Raw genomic sequence first — 14,185 nt, forward strand, 5'->3', positions numbered from 1 at the left:
CCACCTCACCACCAGTGTCTGTCGGACACATCGTGCCTCATTTGACTCACATTTCGACCTTTTTCGTCGACTACAGTTACACACGTACCAGTCTCCCAGATACGTGCCCGCCCAGGGCTAAGGATTTTTTACAGCACTACTATTGCGCCGTGTTCCCCGGAATGTGATGGAGACCAGGCATCCATCCATCCAGTGTCCCATAGCGTGGACTACCATCCACCAGCCCTTCCTCCCTATGGATGTCTGGGCACTTAGGTATCACACAGTCAACAGGAAATTTGCCACGAAACAGCGACGGCACAACATTGGTTTGTCAGATTCCCCTCTGTCTCGTTTCCCAGCAACTCGACACTGATGACCACCGTTTGACATGCACCTTTTCGCAAGATGTCTGGCACTTCGTGCAGCAAATCATTGTTTGCTACCTCCGAGTGCCAGCAGACACAATCGAACGGCGGATGTTTCTATACCTGTAGGACAAACATTATCCCGCCGCCAAATGTCATGCAATTACGTGGGTCAAGGGATAGCCGGTCACTTATCTCTTTCATGAGGGACCTAAATCCTGCGTCGACTTCTGGACCTATTTACGAACAGCCCAAGCAGATCTCGAAAAAAAAATTGTTCAAATTGCTCTGAGCACTATAGGACTTAACATCTGAGGTCAGCCGGCCGAAGTGGCCGCGCGGTTCTGGCGCTGCAGTCTGGAACCGCGAGACCGCTACGGTCGCAGGTTCGAATCCTGCCTCGGGCATGGATGTGTGTGATGTCCTTAGGTTAGTTAGGTTTAACTAGTTCTAAGTTCTAGGGGACTAATGACCTCAGCAGTTGAGTCCCATAGTGCTCAGAGCCATTTGAACCATCTGAGGTCATCAGTCCCCTAGAACTTAGAACTACTTAAAACTAACCAACCTAAGGACATCACACACATCCATGCCCGAGGCAGGAGTCGAACCTGCGACCGTAGCCGTCGCGCAGTTCCAGACTGAAGCGCCTAGAACCGCTCGGTCACAACGGCCGGCTGCTCTCGAAAACACGCCACGCTACCGAACGTAATTTGCTAATTATCTTAGAAGTGTCTTTGTAAGACCTCCACTAAGTTGGGGGGGTGGGGGGGGGGGTGCCTGGAGCTGAAGGCACCTACTCCCCTTCCCCCCCCCCCCCCCCCTCCTGGCGGTTTCTGAGTTTAAGCCACCTATGATCTATTCGATTCTACCTTCGACCTCCGCGGATGGGAGAGAGCGTCGTAGATTGCGCGGATTTTTTTTCTTTTTTTCTCTTTGCCCAACATTTATATTTTTTCCCTCTATCGCTGATGTACGTTCCACATAATTTCATAATAATAGTGAATATTACAAAAACAAAATGCACATAAATAAACAACAACAACGCTTTCCACTTCTGTTGATTCCTGTGTCTCCCACTTTCCTGGGCTCCACGGGCTGGTGGTGGTGAGGGGACACTGCGGCCAGGCCTCGAGTTTCGACCCCTGCGCGCTTTGCCCCCTGAGCCTCCACCGGTCCACTATACCTTAAAAAAAACGGTAGTGGAAAAAAAAATTGAAAAAATGAAAAAGTTGGTAGAACACTTGCTTGCAAAAGGCAAATGTTCCCAGTTCGAGTCTCGGTCCACAACACAGTTTTAGTCTGCCACGAAGTTTCATATAAGCACACACTCCGCTGCAGAGTGAAAATTTCATTCAGCTTCTATTCTCTTGTTGTGAAAACTGCCTGTCATCCACTGTTCACTTCCGTACAAGGCTGCACTCCAGCCAATTACCTTCGGAAACTTAAATTTATATTCGACGTTAACAAAATTCTCTTCTTCAGAAGCGCCTCCCTTGTCATTGCTAATCTATATTTTATATCCTCGCTACCTCGTCCATCATCAATTATTTCGCTGCCCAAATAGCAAAACTCATCCACTATTTTTAGCGTCTAGTTCCAATTCTCTCAGAATCGCCTAATTAAATTCAGCTACATTGCGTTACCCTTGTTTTGCTCTTGTTGATGTCCATCTTATAACGTCTTTTCAAGGCACTATGCATTCCGTTCAGCCGCTATTCCAAGTCTCTGACAGAATTACGTCATCAGCGAACATCAAATTTTTTATTTCTTCTCCTTGAACCTTACTTTATTCCCTTTCTAAATTTCTCCCTGCTTTCCTTTATTGCTTGCTTAATAACAGCACATCACTGAGTTGATGTGCTGCCGCTCCTCACACTATAAGCACGAAAAAAAGGTTCAGCATAGCAGACACCAGTGTTTTGTGCCTTCTATGACATGTGTCAAGATCATTGCCCGATAACCATGTGATCGTCAGGTATCAAAGACAATCCCGAGTACGGTATAGTGCAACATCGAAACCGACTGCACATAAAATAATACGTATAAATACAACTAAGGTGTCATACTTGCTACATGAAGACCATCATGATAGTTCCGATGATCGCATCCCGTCCAGAGGTGGTGTCTACAAGGCGACGATCTCGCTGAATCACAGACTCCAGTGCTGCTGTTAGCCACCCAGCCATCACGACCGAAAGAAACTTTCAAAAAGATAAACAGCAGTCTGAAGAAGTCTTGTTCGCATTGGCCTCCAGTGCCAACAATACCTCTCGCGCTGTCCATTATTCGTACGACTGTGCTATGTCTCTGATGTATGCTTCACGTTAATCTTATGAATTTTCGTAATTGTACTAATGTATACTACATTTCCTTTCGACGAACTCGTGGCCTTGTCAGAAAATTACCTATTTGTATTTGCTTCTTTCTCTTATGGCCGTGTCTTACATTGTGATCGGGTTGTGTCTGGCCATTCTACTTTGCACTATTACTGTGTCTCTCTCCTTTCTCAGAAAATGCTGTATTTTCAATAACATGTCGCTTACCTCAGAAAATGTTGGTAAATTCGTCAAAGGAAGAAGAAAATTGACAAACCAAACAACATTTTTCTAAAAGCGAAAAGTGTGACATTCGTCTGTAGCATAATTCAGCTTGGGAGTGAGAACTGGAACCTCAGATAGGCTGAGAAACAGCAAGCAGAGACGTTGAGGACGTGTCTTAGAGGACTGCTAAAGATAGCACGGACAGATACGGTGACAAATCAATGGGTCAGGGAAAAACAGGTAAAAATATTTTAGTCAATACACGATGCATAGTTTTTTTGCATATATTGAACTAAAATACGTCAGTGAAACCAAATTTCTGTTTTGTGGCCCGCAGCTAGAATAAGGTCGATTTGCACGCTTATGTTCGTAATGGCAAGCGCCAAATCGCATCCCTATTTGACAAACGAGGAAAAAGCGTTGTCCCATCCTTGAGCATCATATTATGTAACAGTGCTCTGCTTAGCTCGTACTAAGGCTTCAGTCTTAATAAGAGCATCTATAAGCCCTTGGTTGTTGACTTATACGTAAAAAAATGTATATAGTTTTGTAACTCCTCCTCCTGCGCGGCACTCCGTTGGCTTTTGTTTTCTCAGATGGAGGAGAACTCACTTGAACTGACATTTAGAGACAATGCAAGTGCCCAACTTCGAAAGCCTAAAATGGAATATAATTATAAAACACGGAGACGTGTCTCTTAAATCATTTTATTCTACAGTGAAAATCCGATGAAACTAGTACACCTGCCTAATATCGTAGTGCTGGAGGGTACTGACACCATGAATCCCACATGCTGTCCATAAATCCGTAAGCGTACGAGGGGGCGGAGAACTCTTCTGAACAGCACGTTATAAGGCATCCCAGATTTGCTCAATAATGGTCATGCTTGTGGAGTTTTGTGGCCAGCGGAAGTGTTTAAAGTCAAAAGAGTTATTCTGGAGCCACTCTGTAGCAACTCTGGACTTGGAGGTGTCGCATTGTCCTGCTGGAATTACCCAAGTCCGTCGGAATGCGCAATGGACATGAATGGATGCAGGTGTTCAGAAAGGACGCTTACGTACGAGTCACCTGTCAGAGTCGTATCTAGACGTATCAGGGTCCCATATCATTCGAGCTGCACACTATTACTGGGCCTCCACCAGATTGAACAGTCCCTTTCTGACATACAGGTTCCATGGATTCATGAGGGTGTCTCCATACCCGTACACGTCCAACCACTCGATACAATTTGAAATGAGACTCGTCCGACCAGGCAACATGTTTCCAGTTATCAACAGTCCAGTGTCGGTGTTGATGGGCCCAGGCGAGGAGTAAAGCGTTGTGTCATGCAGTCATCAGGGGTACACGATTGGGACTTTGGCTACGAAAGCCAATATCGATGATGTTTTGTTAATGGTTCTCACGCTCACACTTGTTGATGGACTGCACTTCTGTCACGTTGAACGATTCTCTTCAGTCGTTGTTGGTTCCATTCTTGCAGGATCTTTCTCCGGCAGCAGCGATGTGGGAGATTTGATGTTTTACTCGATTCCTGACATTCACCGTACACTCGTGAAATGGTTGTACTGGAAACTCCTCACTTCATCGCTACCTCGGAGATGCTGTGTCCCATTGCTCGTGTGCCGACTATAATACCGCGTTCATATTCACTTAAATCTTGATATCCTGCCATTGCAGCAGCAGTAACCGATCTAACAACTGCGCCAGACACTTGTCTTATATAGGCGTTGCCGTATTCTGCCTGTTTACATATCCCTCTATTTGAATACGCATGGCTATACCGGGTAGAAGACAGGCGGATGAGCCTGGCAAGGCAACACCATAGGGGACAAAAGACAAGGGCAAACTGTAGTAACCAAAACCAACTGCGGGAACGCCTTGGGCTGCGGATCGGAGCCGCCAGGCGGGGAAGCCGCCGGTGGTGGAGCACGCACCACCGGGTAAACACAGGACAAGTCGGACGACAGACCAACGACAACTGACAACAACCTACCACGACCGACTATGACCGACACAACAAGGAAGAGAGAAACAACAGCGGCTTGTGGAAACCACAACACCAAACACCAACAGTAAATCCACTCGGAACCAGAGCCAGGCAAATGTCAACAACGAGCAACGACCAGAACGCAGTACCGCCGAGATAGAAACGAAATCCAGAGCGAGTACCAGACTGACTGGACTAGGGCAGAGCGGGTCCCTATATACGAAACCGGAGGGAGCGGCTATTGGCCGCTGTCTGCACAAGGCGTAGCGGTGGCGCCCTCGCTGCGCGAGAGCCGCTGCGCGGAATAGCCGCCGCAGAGGCGGGGCCCTCTATGGGCTGGCCACGTCCATTTGATCTGGCGCATGTTCGACTTCCCCCCCCCCCCCCAAAATGCCCCGGACGATGCCGAGGAGGGCGAAACGAGGGCACGGGTTGTGAGACGTCCGGAGGGACCACTGGGGGAGGGGAGGGCAGACTGTCTGCGGCATCCATCAAGGTGTCACCAGAGAGCAGGGAGTCAGAGGGCGTCTCTATACCCCTGCGAGGCGGGAGGGGTGTCTGCAGAGCCGGCGAGGAGATGGAGGTTGAAGGGAAGGGCTCCACCTCGAGGGATGTGTCCGCACCAGGAAGCAGGGAAGGCAGTGGGGCAGGAATCAAGGCAGGGGCCCGAGGGCGGAGTTGGTTATGGTGGCGACGCTCGAGCCTTCTGTGTGACTGTACGGTCGTCACTCGCCGCCCATGAGCCGCCGTCACCGTAGCGGGCGTCCATGCAGGTGTGCTGCCATAGGAGCGGGCCCACACGGCCATGCCCGGGGCATAGCGCCGGGAGGGGCGAGAGCGGGGCCCAGAAGGGGATAGTGTCAGCAGGTGGAGGAGGATCCAAGGTTGTCACTCGTGAAGGAGTTCGGCAGGACTATGACCGGCCACCAGCGTAGTGCAGTAGGTGCTGAGAAACAAGGTGAGGGCCGAGGTGGTGGCCGACGGCTCCACTGATTTCATCAGCTGCTGTTTGAAAGTGCGGACCAGGCGTTCCGCCTCGCCATTGGATGAAGGATGGAAGGGGGGAGAGCGAATGTGTTTGATACCATTAGCGGAGCAGAAGGTCTGGAACGAGGACGCCGTGAATTGGGGCCCGTTATCTGTGACCAACGTCTGAGGAAGGCCTTCAATGGCCAACACCTTGGCCAAGGCGGTGAGGGTGGCGTCAGTGGTGGTGGATGCCATGCGGACCACATATGGGTATTTGGAATAGGCATCAATGATGAGGAGCCACATGGAGCCTAAGAAGGGGGCCTGCAAAATCGAGATGGATCCTGTCCCAGGGTTGGCTGGGTGTTGGCCAGGGCGTGAAAGATTGTGGAGAACTAGCCTGATGACGCGCACACACTGTGCAACCACGGACCAGGTGCTCAATGTCTCCATCGATCCCTGGCCAATAGACATGTCGTCGAGCCAACGCCTTCATGCGAGACATCCCCCAGTGTCCGCAGTGTAATAAATGCAGGACGCAATGGCGTAAGTCCAGAGGGATGACCACCCGATGGGCGTCCGAGTCCGAGGACAACAGGAGGACGTCCTCCATCACCGAAAGTCTGTAGGAGACGTGACGCCAGGGGCTGAAGTCAGTTTTCAAACTTCGGGTAAGGTAGGGAGGCCAACCATGGGTCACATAGCGGAGGACTTGCCGCAAAATGGGGTCCCTGCGCGTGGAAGCGGCGATTTGCGTAGCCGTCAGAGGAAATCCATCGAGAGTCTCTCGGCGGGCAGAGTCGATGTGGAAGCACAGGACTTCCTGCTGTCGAACGCCGGATCGGGTCCTGCTGGGAGATGTGACAAGGCATCTGCATTAGTGTGTTGACTGGTGGGCTTATAGCGGATGGTGTATGTAATTGCGCAAGAACAACGCCCAGCGCTGAAGACGCTGAGCCGTCCGTTCTGGGAGGTGCGAATGGGGCCCGAAAAGCGACACTAAGGGCTTGTGATCCGTGAGGAGGGTGAACTGCCCCCCCAAACAGGTAAATGTGAAATTTCTGAACTGCAAAAATAATGGCAAGAGCCTACTTTTCGACCTGAGAGTAATTCCTTTGCGCAGGGGTTAACGTCTTGGATGCATTGCCACAGGTTGCTCCGACCCATCCTCATTCCTGTGTGCCAGGACTGCCCCAATCCCGTACGCTGAGGCATCGGCCGCCACCACCAAGGGACGATCTGGAGAGAAAGGTGTAAGGCAAGAAGCAGATTTCAGCATCGTCTTCAGGCGGGTGAAAGCCTGATCGCAGGCAGAAGTCCACGTGTAAGGTACCCCTTTGCGGCGCAGCCGATTTAGGGGATGCACGACGTGGGCGGCTTGGGGTAAGAACTTTAAGTAATAATTGACTTTCCCCAAAAATACCTGGAGTTCGGAAAAGTTTTGTGGCCGTGGAAGGGCATCGATGGCTGAGACATTGCGGTCCGAAGGGCGAATGCCATCTTTACTGAGCCAATGTCCTAAGTACTCCTTTTCCGGTTGAAAAAAAACTGCACTTCTCCAGCCGACAACGTAAACCCGCAGCCTGCAGGGCGTAAAATAAGGTACTGAGGTTTCTCAGATGTTCCTGGCGCGTGCGCCCCGTGACTAAGATATCATCGAGGTAATTGACACAAGCCGGTACTGGTTGCGTAAGTTGCTCGAGATACCGCTGGAAAATCGCAGGGGCAGAGGAAATGCCAAACGGAAGACGCTTGTATTTATAGAGACCGAAAGGCGTGTTGATGACGATGGCCTGCGATTCCTCATCCAACGGCAATTGGTGATAGTAAAATGTAAACTTTCACGGCCGGAATTATCATGTCCATTATAATTATCCGGGCTGTTATGCCGTGGTCGGTTGATGAATTCTGAGGTGATCACCTCAGAATTCATCAACCGACCACGGCATAACAGCCCGGATAATTATAATGGACACAATTGGTGATAGGTTTCTGCCAGATCACTCTTTGAAAAGTACTCGCCACCTGCCAGTTTAGCGAGAAGGTCTTCCTGTCGAGGAATGGGATAAGTTTCGACCAAAGACTGAGCGTTGACCATAGCCCCAAAATCCCTACAAAGACGAAGCGATCCATTGGGTTTCTTGATGACCACTAAGGGCGTTGCCCAGGCACTCGATTGTACTGGCTCGATAACCCCCGCAGGCTGGAGCCGATCGAGTTCCTGCTTGACGGCCGCACGCAAAGCTACCGGAATAGGCCGAGCCCGACAAAAGCGAGGCCGAGCGTTCGGCAGTAAAGTGATATGTGCCTGGAATCGGAAGCACAGCCAAGGTCTGCCGAAAACAGGGAGAAAAAGGACGCGCACAGATCGTCTAGGTCCTGAAATGGAACCGTAGTTGAAACGAACTGCACTTCGTCTTGAATGGAAAAGCCAAACCGTGTAAACGCATCTAGTCCAAAAATGTCCGAAGCCGACGGGTGGTCCACCACAAATAGGGTAAGGGGCCGGGGAACGTTTTTGTAGATGGCCATAACAGAAAACTGCCCACGGAGAGGGATGGAACCGTCGCCATAGGCGACCAACCTCCGAGAGGGTGGGGACAATTCTGGAGACCCGAGACGTGCATACGTTGTCAGATTGACCAAAGAAACTGTGGCCCCCATATCGACCTGGAAACGCACGTCCTCGTTAAAGATGCATAGGGTGAGGAATAACCTTTTAGCTAATGTGTCGGTCCGAGGGCGACTGCGTGTAAAGCATGGACGGCTTCCCGTTGGCCTGCAGGGGCGGGACGGGGGCGGGTCGAGCGGCTACGACAGACTGATCGAAGGTGGCCTTCTTTCTCACAGAGCGAACAGGTCTTCCAGCAATGGTGACAGTCAGCTCGAGTGTGGGCCGAGAAGCACTGGGGGCAAGACGGGAGGGGGCCACGCGGCCGACGTCGAGGGGCGACCGGCGGTTCGGACGCCATAGAGACGTCAGACAGCGAGGAATCTCGACGGCGGTGCCCTCTGGATACTGCGCCCCGTCGACGGCGGGAAGGAGTGGATCGGGAAGTGGACTCGACCGCTGCCACCTGGGGCCGCGCCATGAGACGTTCGTTCGCCGCCTGAGCAATTTCGAAGGAATGGGCAATACCCAGAATGTCTTTCAACGAGAGGTTGTCCAACTTTAACGCCGCAGTGCGGACCTCTGGATCGGGCGCCAGTTGAACGACCATATCCCGAATTAACGAATCTGCATATGACGCCTTGCACTGCTGATTGGTGCACGTGAAGTTGCGTTTGCGGCTGAGGCCTTGCAAATCCGTCACCCAGGAACGGTAGGACTGACCCGGCTGCTTGTGGTATTGATGGAATTCCAAGCGAGACGCAACCACGTGGTATCGCTGGGAATAATAGTGAGCAACACACAGATCGCGTTAAAGGAGAGAGCCACGGGGTCGGCCAACGGTGCCAACTTGCGGAGCAAGAAAAACGTGTCCGGTGAGCCCCAAGACAAGAATAACGACAGCTGCAGAGAGTCATCCGACACCTGAAAGGCCGTGAAATGTTGCTTCAGACGATACAGGTACGTTTCCCAATCCTCTTTTGCGTCGTTAAACGGCGGGAACGACGGCGGACGTGGGAACGTGTCTGAAAGCGGGGCACATAGGAGAAGAGGTGGGAGGGCATCCCGCTTATTGACCCTGTCCGAGAGCAACTGCAATGACGTCTGTAAGACCTCCAACTGCTGCTGCTGCTGCTGTCGCATGAGCTGTTGCTGTTGCTCTAAGAGAGTGAGCAGTTTCTCTTCCATACTCCTATATTCCGTTTACCTCGTAGCCAATGTAGTAACCAAAACCAATTGCAATTGCGGGAACGCGTTGGGCTGCGTATCGGAGCCGTCAGGCGGGGAAGCCGCCGGTGGTGGAGCACGCACCACCGGGTAAACACAGGACGAGTCGGACGACAGATCAACGACAACTGACAACAACCTACCACGATCGACTATGACCGACACAACAAGGAAGAGATAAACAACGGAGGCTTGTGGAAACCACAACACCAAACACCAACAGTAAATCCACTCAGAACCAGAGCCAGGCAAATGTCAACAACGAGCAACGACCAGAACGCAGTACCGCCGAGAGAGAAACGAAATCCAGAGCGAGTACCAGACTGGCGGGATTAGGTTTTTTTTTTTTTTTTTTTTTTTTCTTTATTGTGATTTCATTCCCCTGCCTCATACGGGCAGGGGAGGGCTGTCAGCAGCACAATCCGCCGCTCTTCAGCCGAGTGATATGACAATTAAAACAAGAATAAAATAATACATACATAAGGAGGTAAAAAGGGGGAACATAAAACAGAGTAAGGGGAGAAAATGGAGGTAAAAATACACTGATATGTAGACGTTCATTGGGGACAGTTAAAAAAAGTCACCAGAAAGTTAAAAAACACAGTTGGCGATTCTTAAAACACATAGAAGTCACTGGATGCGCAGGCACAGGTTAAAAGTCGGCCACAGTATTAAAAACACTCCGAAACAACACACTGAAAACCCACTCGGAGCACACACGACGAAGAATAAAACTACCAGGTGGGACCTGCCGAGGGAAAGGGCAGAGAGGATGGAAAAGGAGGGGAGAGCATGGGGCAGCTGGGGAAGCGGCGGGAGGAAGGGAGGAGGGGTAACCGTGGGGTCACGAAGAGGCAGGAGACACATGGGGCGGGAGAGGAAAAGGGAAGACAGGGCAGGAGGGAGCGCAGAGACACTGAAAGAAGGCACATGAGATGGAGGGGGAGGGGAAATCCGCTCAGAAGGAGGGAGGGGGAGGAGAGGGAGCCCTGAGGAGGAGGCAGGAAGAGGGGGTTAGAGTTGGTAGGAAGGGTAGATGTCAGGACGAAGCTCATCATCCGGGAGCGGTAGACGGTGGAAGTTGTGTTGGGAAAGGAGATGGAGGGTGTGGAGATGGAGAGAGGGAGGGACACAACGGTAAAGGCGCGGCAACTGGTCGGGAGTGGAGAGGAAGGGAGACACCAGGGGGTGAGGGGGATCAAGGCGACGGACAACATAGAGTGTGCGGATGTGTTCAAGGAAGCGGGATTAGGGCAGAGCGGGTCCCTATATACGAAACTGGAGGGAGCGGCTATTGGCCGCTGTCTGCACGTGGCGTAGCGGTGGTGCCCTCACTGCGCGAGAGCCGCTGCGCGGAATAGCCGCCGCGGAGGCGGAGCCCTCTATGGGCTGGCCACGTCCATTTGTTCTGGCGCGTGTTCGACTTCTGCGGCGGAAGGTACTAGACAAACCACCGCATTAAAGACCCATGTGGTAACGCTAGTCCCACTGGACTGTGCTCTGAAGTTTGGTTGTTTCTGAAAAGAAAAATTCTTGATTATACCCACAATCGGATCTCCTCGTGGACCTTACCCAGAAGAACAGTGCACCGAATTAAACAAAGATAAGAAGAAAAAAGGGAAACATCTCTTTCGAGGATTGTTGCATGGACTGTGAAGATGATGAATAAGAAAGAAAAACTAGAATATGTGAAGAAAGAAATGGAAAGATATAATGTCAGCCTTTCAGGGTTAAGGGAAGTTCGACAGGAAGGACAGGATAATTTGAATTCGCAAAATATAAGATAGATTATAAAGGGCTGGAAAGGAGGAAAATGGAGTTGTAGATAAGAACATAGCGATGGTCATTTCAGTTAGTTACAGGGTGTTACCAGTGAAATTATATAGTAAGCCTGTGGATACATTGATTATTCAAGTTCACAAGCCAATATCAGATGCAAACAAAGAGGACGTGGACAAAATAAATGAGACTGAGGAAGTCTACAATGAAAATGGAAAAGGACCAGTAATAACTATAAAGGTGGGTAACTGGAATGGTATAATGTGAAAGGGTAGATGAATGTAGGTCGAGCTTTGAAAGGGGAGAAAAAATTATAGACTTCTCTGAACGATTTGATCTCTGGACTGTTAATATTTGGATTAAACAGCATCAACGAAGATTACATACATGAAAAGATCCAGGTTTAATTATTAGATATCAAATAGACTTTATCATAATCAGCTAGAGATTTAAAAACACTCTTAAGATAGCAAAAATCCTTCATGAATCAAACGCCAATACAGGGCATGAATTAATCATAACAGATATGAGGACAAGATTAAAGCCTATGAAGAAAAGACAAAAGATAGAGAAATGGGATGTTAGGGAACTGAGGAATGAAAACTTCAAGAAAGAGTACAGTAACTATATTGAAAATATATTGGAATATTAGGGCAGAACAGTGGATAACAGGAAATATGTTGGATAAAATATATGAGAAAAGGAAATGCAAAAACGACGGTCTCGTAGAAGTCAGTACAGAAAACTGAACAATGAACTAAGAAGGTTAACTGACCAGGCTAGAGAGGATCAGATGAATAAACAACATGAGTAATTGAAAGAACTGGAAAAGAAAAGAAAATTGGAAGAAATATACAAACAGTGAAATGTTTAAGATAAATAGAAGAAAGAAAAATAAGCAAACAAGGAATCAGCTAGAGATTTAAAAACACTCTTAAGATAGCAAAAATCCTTCATGAATCAAACGCCAATACAGGGCATGAATTAATCATAACAGATATGAGGACAAGATTAAAGCCTATGAAGAAAAGACAAAAGATAGAGAAATGGGATGTTAGGGAACTGAGGAATGAAAACTTCAAGAAAGAGTACAGTAACTATATTGAAAATATATTGGAATATTAGGGAAAAAGACTGTACATGTAGAACAGGAAAGAAAATTTGAAAGCATTATGTGGAACAGTTGTGTATTGCATACACAAATAACACCAGTCTGGTTTTTGGAAGATGAAGGGGAATCGAATGAAGTAGAATGAGGTACTATGATACTGAAATAGGAGTTGTAGAAAGCAGTGCAGGAACTCTGGGAAAAGAAAGTTTTGGGCTGTGACAGAATACCAACTGAGACACTGAAGTCTTAGGTCGAAATTCAATAGCCAGATTGACTGAGGTAGTAAACAAAATTTATAACACAGAAATTTGGCCCCATGATCTGCTTGAGACCATTCTAGTGCCTTTATCTAATATGTACAACACAAAATAACGCAAAGACTACAGGGCATAAGTTTTATCATTCATATTACAAAGGCTGTCACAAGAGTCATACTAAACAGAATTGAAAACAAAAGTGGAGGAAAATACTGTGGAAGACCAGTTTGGTTTCAGTAAGGGAACAAAAGATGATATTGATTGTCTGAGGATGATTCGAGAAAGAATGATAGAAATGAACACAGAGGTGTACATTTGTTTTATCGACTGTGAGAAGGCATCTGAAATAATCAACTACAGTGTACTGCTGAGAATTTTAAAAGATTTTGGCATAGACTATAAATATAGAAAGTTGATAAAGGAGATGTACACAGAATAGAAAGTGTCAGTTAGAGCAGGGAAAGAGGTGACAGAAGTTGCCACTCAACTACTCTGCCAAATGTTCGACTTGTTGCACGTGTTCCAGACATATTGTTCTTGTATCTACATACAGCAATGGTTGGCCTGCTACCTCTCCCTCAACTTTCCACATTATATGCTGAGATGGTCAGAAATTTTCCCAACGTAAAACCAGAGAAGAAGGGCATGGCTCGTCTATTACATCTGAACGAACCAGGCATTTGGCTACCCTGAGTAAATGACATGACCAGAACCGCCAATGTGATCTGCTTCATTACGCAGCCATAGGCATACTGTAATAGGATTTATTGCAGACTAACAGTGTGCGAGTGGTTCTCTGCTGGATGTTGACGATGGGGTGGGCAAACAAGGCAGCCGGTCAGACGATAGAACACTTTATTGATGAACATGACCACGTATCCAGAATGAGATTTTCACTCTGCAGCGGAGTGTGCGCTGATACGAAACTTCCTGCCAGATTACAACAGTGTGCCCGACCGAGACTCGAACTCAGGACCTTTGCCTTTCGAGGGCAAGTGCTCTACCAACTGAGCTACCCAAGCATGACTCACGTCCCGTCCTCACAGCTTTGCTTCTGCCAGTACCTAGTCTCCTACCTTCCAAACTTTACAGAAGCTCTCCTGCGAACCTTGCAGAACTAGTACTCCTGAAAGAAAGGATATGCGGAGACATGGCTTAGCCACAGCCTGGGGGATGTTTCCAGAATGAGATTTTCACTCTGCAGCGGAGTGTGCGCAGTTATGGTCCAGTGTGTGTGACGCAGGCAGACTGCAGATGATGGGAGGTGGTCCTTGGATCCCAGCACACAGATATGGGCGTATCTCCATGGATGGTAGCGGCAGCTCGGCTACCACAACATGCTGAAAGATGACATCTG

The 14,185-nt window shown here is 48.8% G+C and overlaps 1 non-coding gene across 1 annotated transcript; it reads right to left on the reverse strand.

Moving 5' to 3' along the window:
- Window positions 1–13,777: 13,777 nt before the first annotated feature.
- On the reverse strand, window positions 13,778–13,850 carry Trnas-cga (transfer RNA serine (anticodon CGA)). Its single transcript has one exon. It is a non-coding gene; the product is annotated as a tRNA-Ser (tRNA).
- Between the last annotated feature and the right edge of the window lie 335 nt (window positions 13,851–14,185).

This window comes from Schistocerca nitens, chromosome 2 (assembly GCF_023898315.1).
Source record: "Schistocerca nitens isolate TAMUIC-IGC-003100 chromosome 2, iqSchNite1.1, whole genome shotgun sequence".
In the NCBI taxonomy this organism is placed as follows: domain Eukaryota; kingdom Metazoa; phylum Arthropoda; class Insecta; order Orthoptera; family Acrididae; genus Schistocerca; species Schistocerca nitens.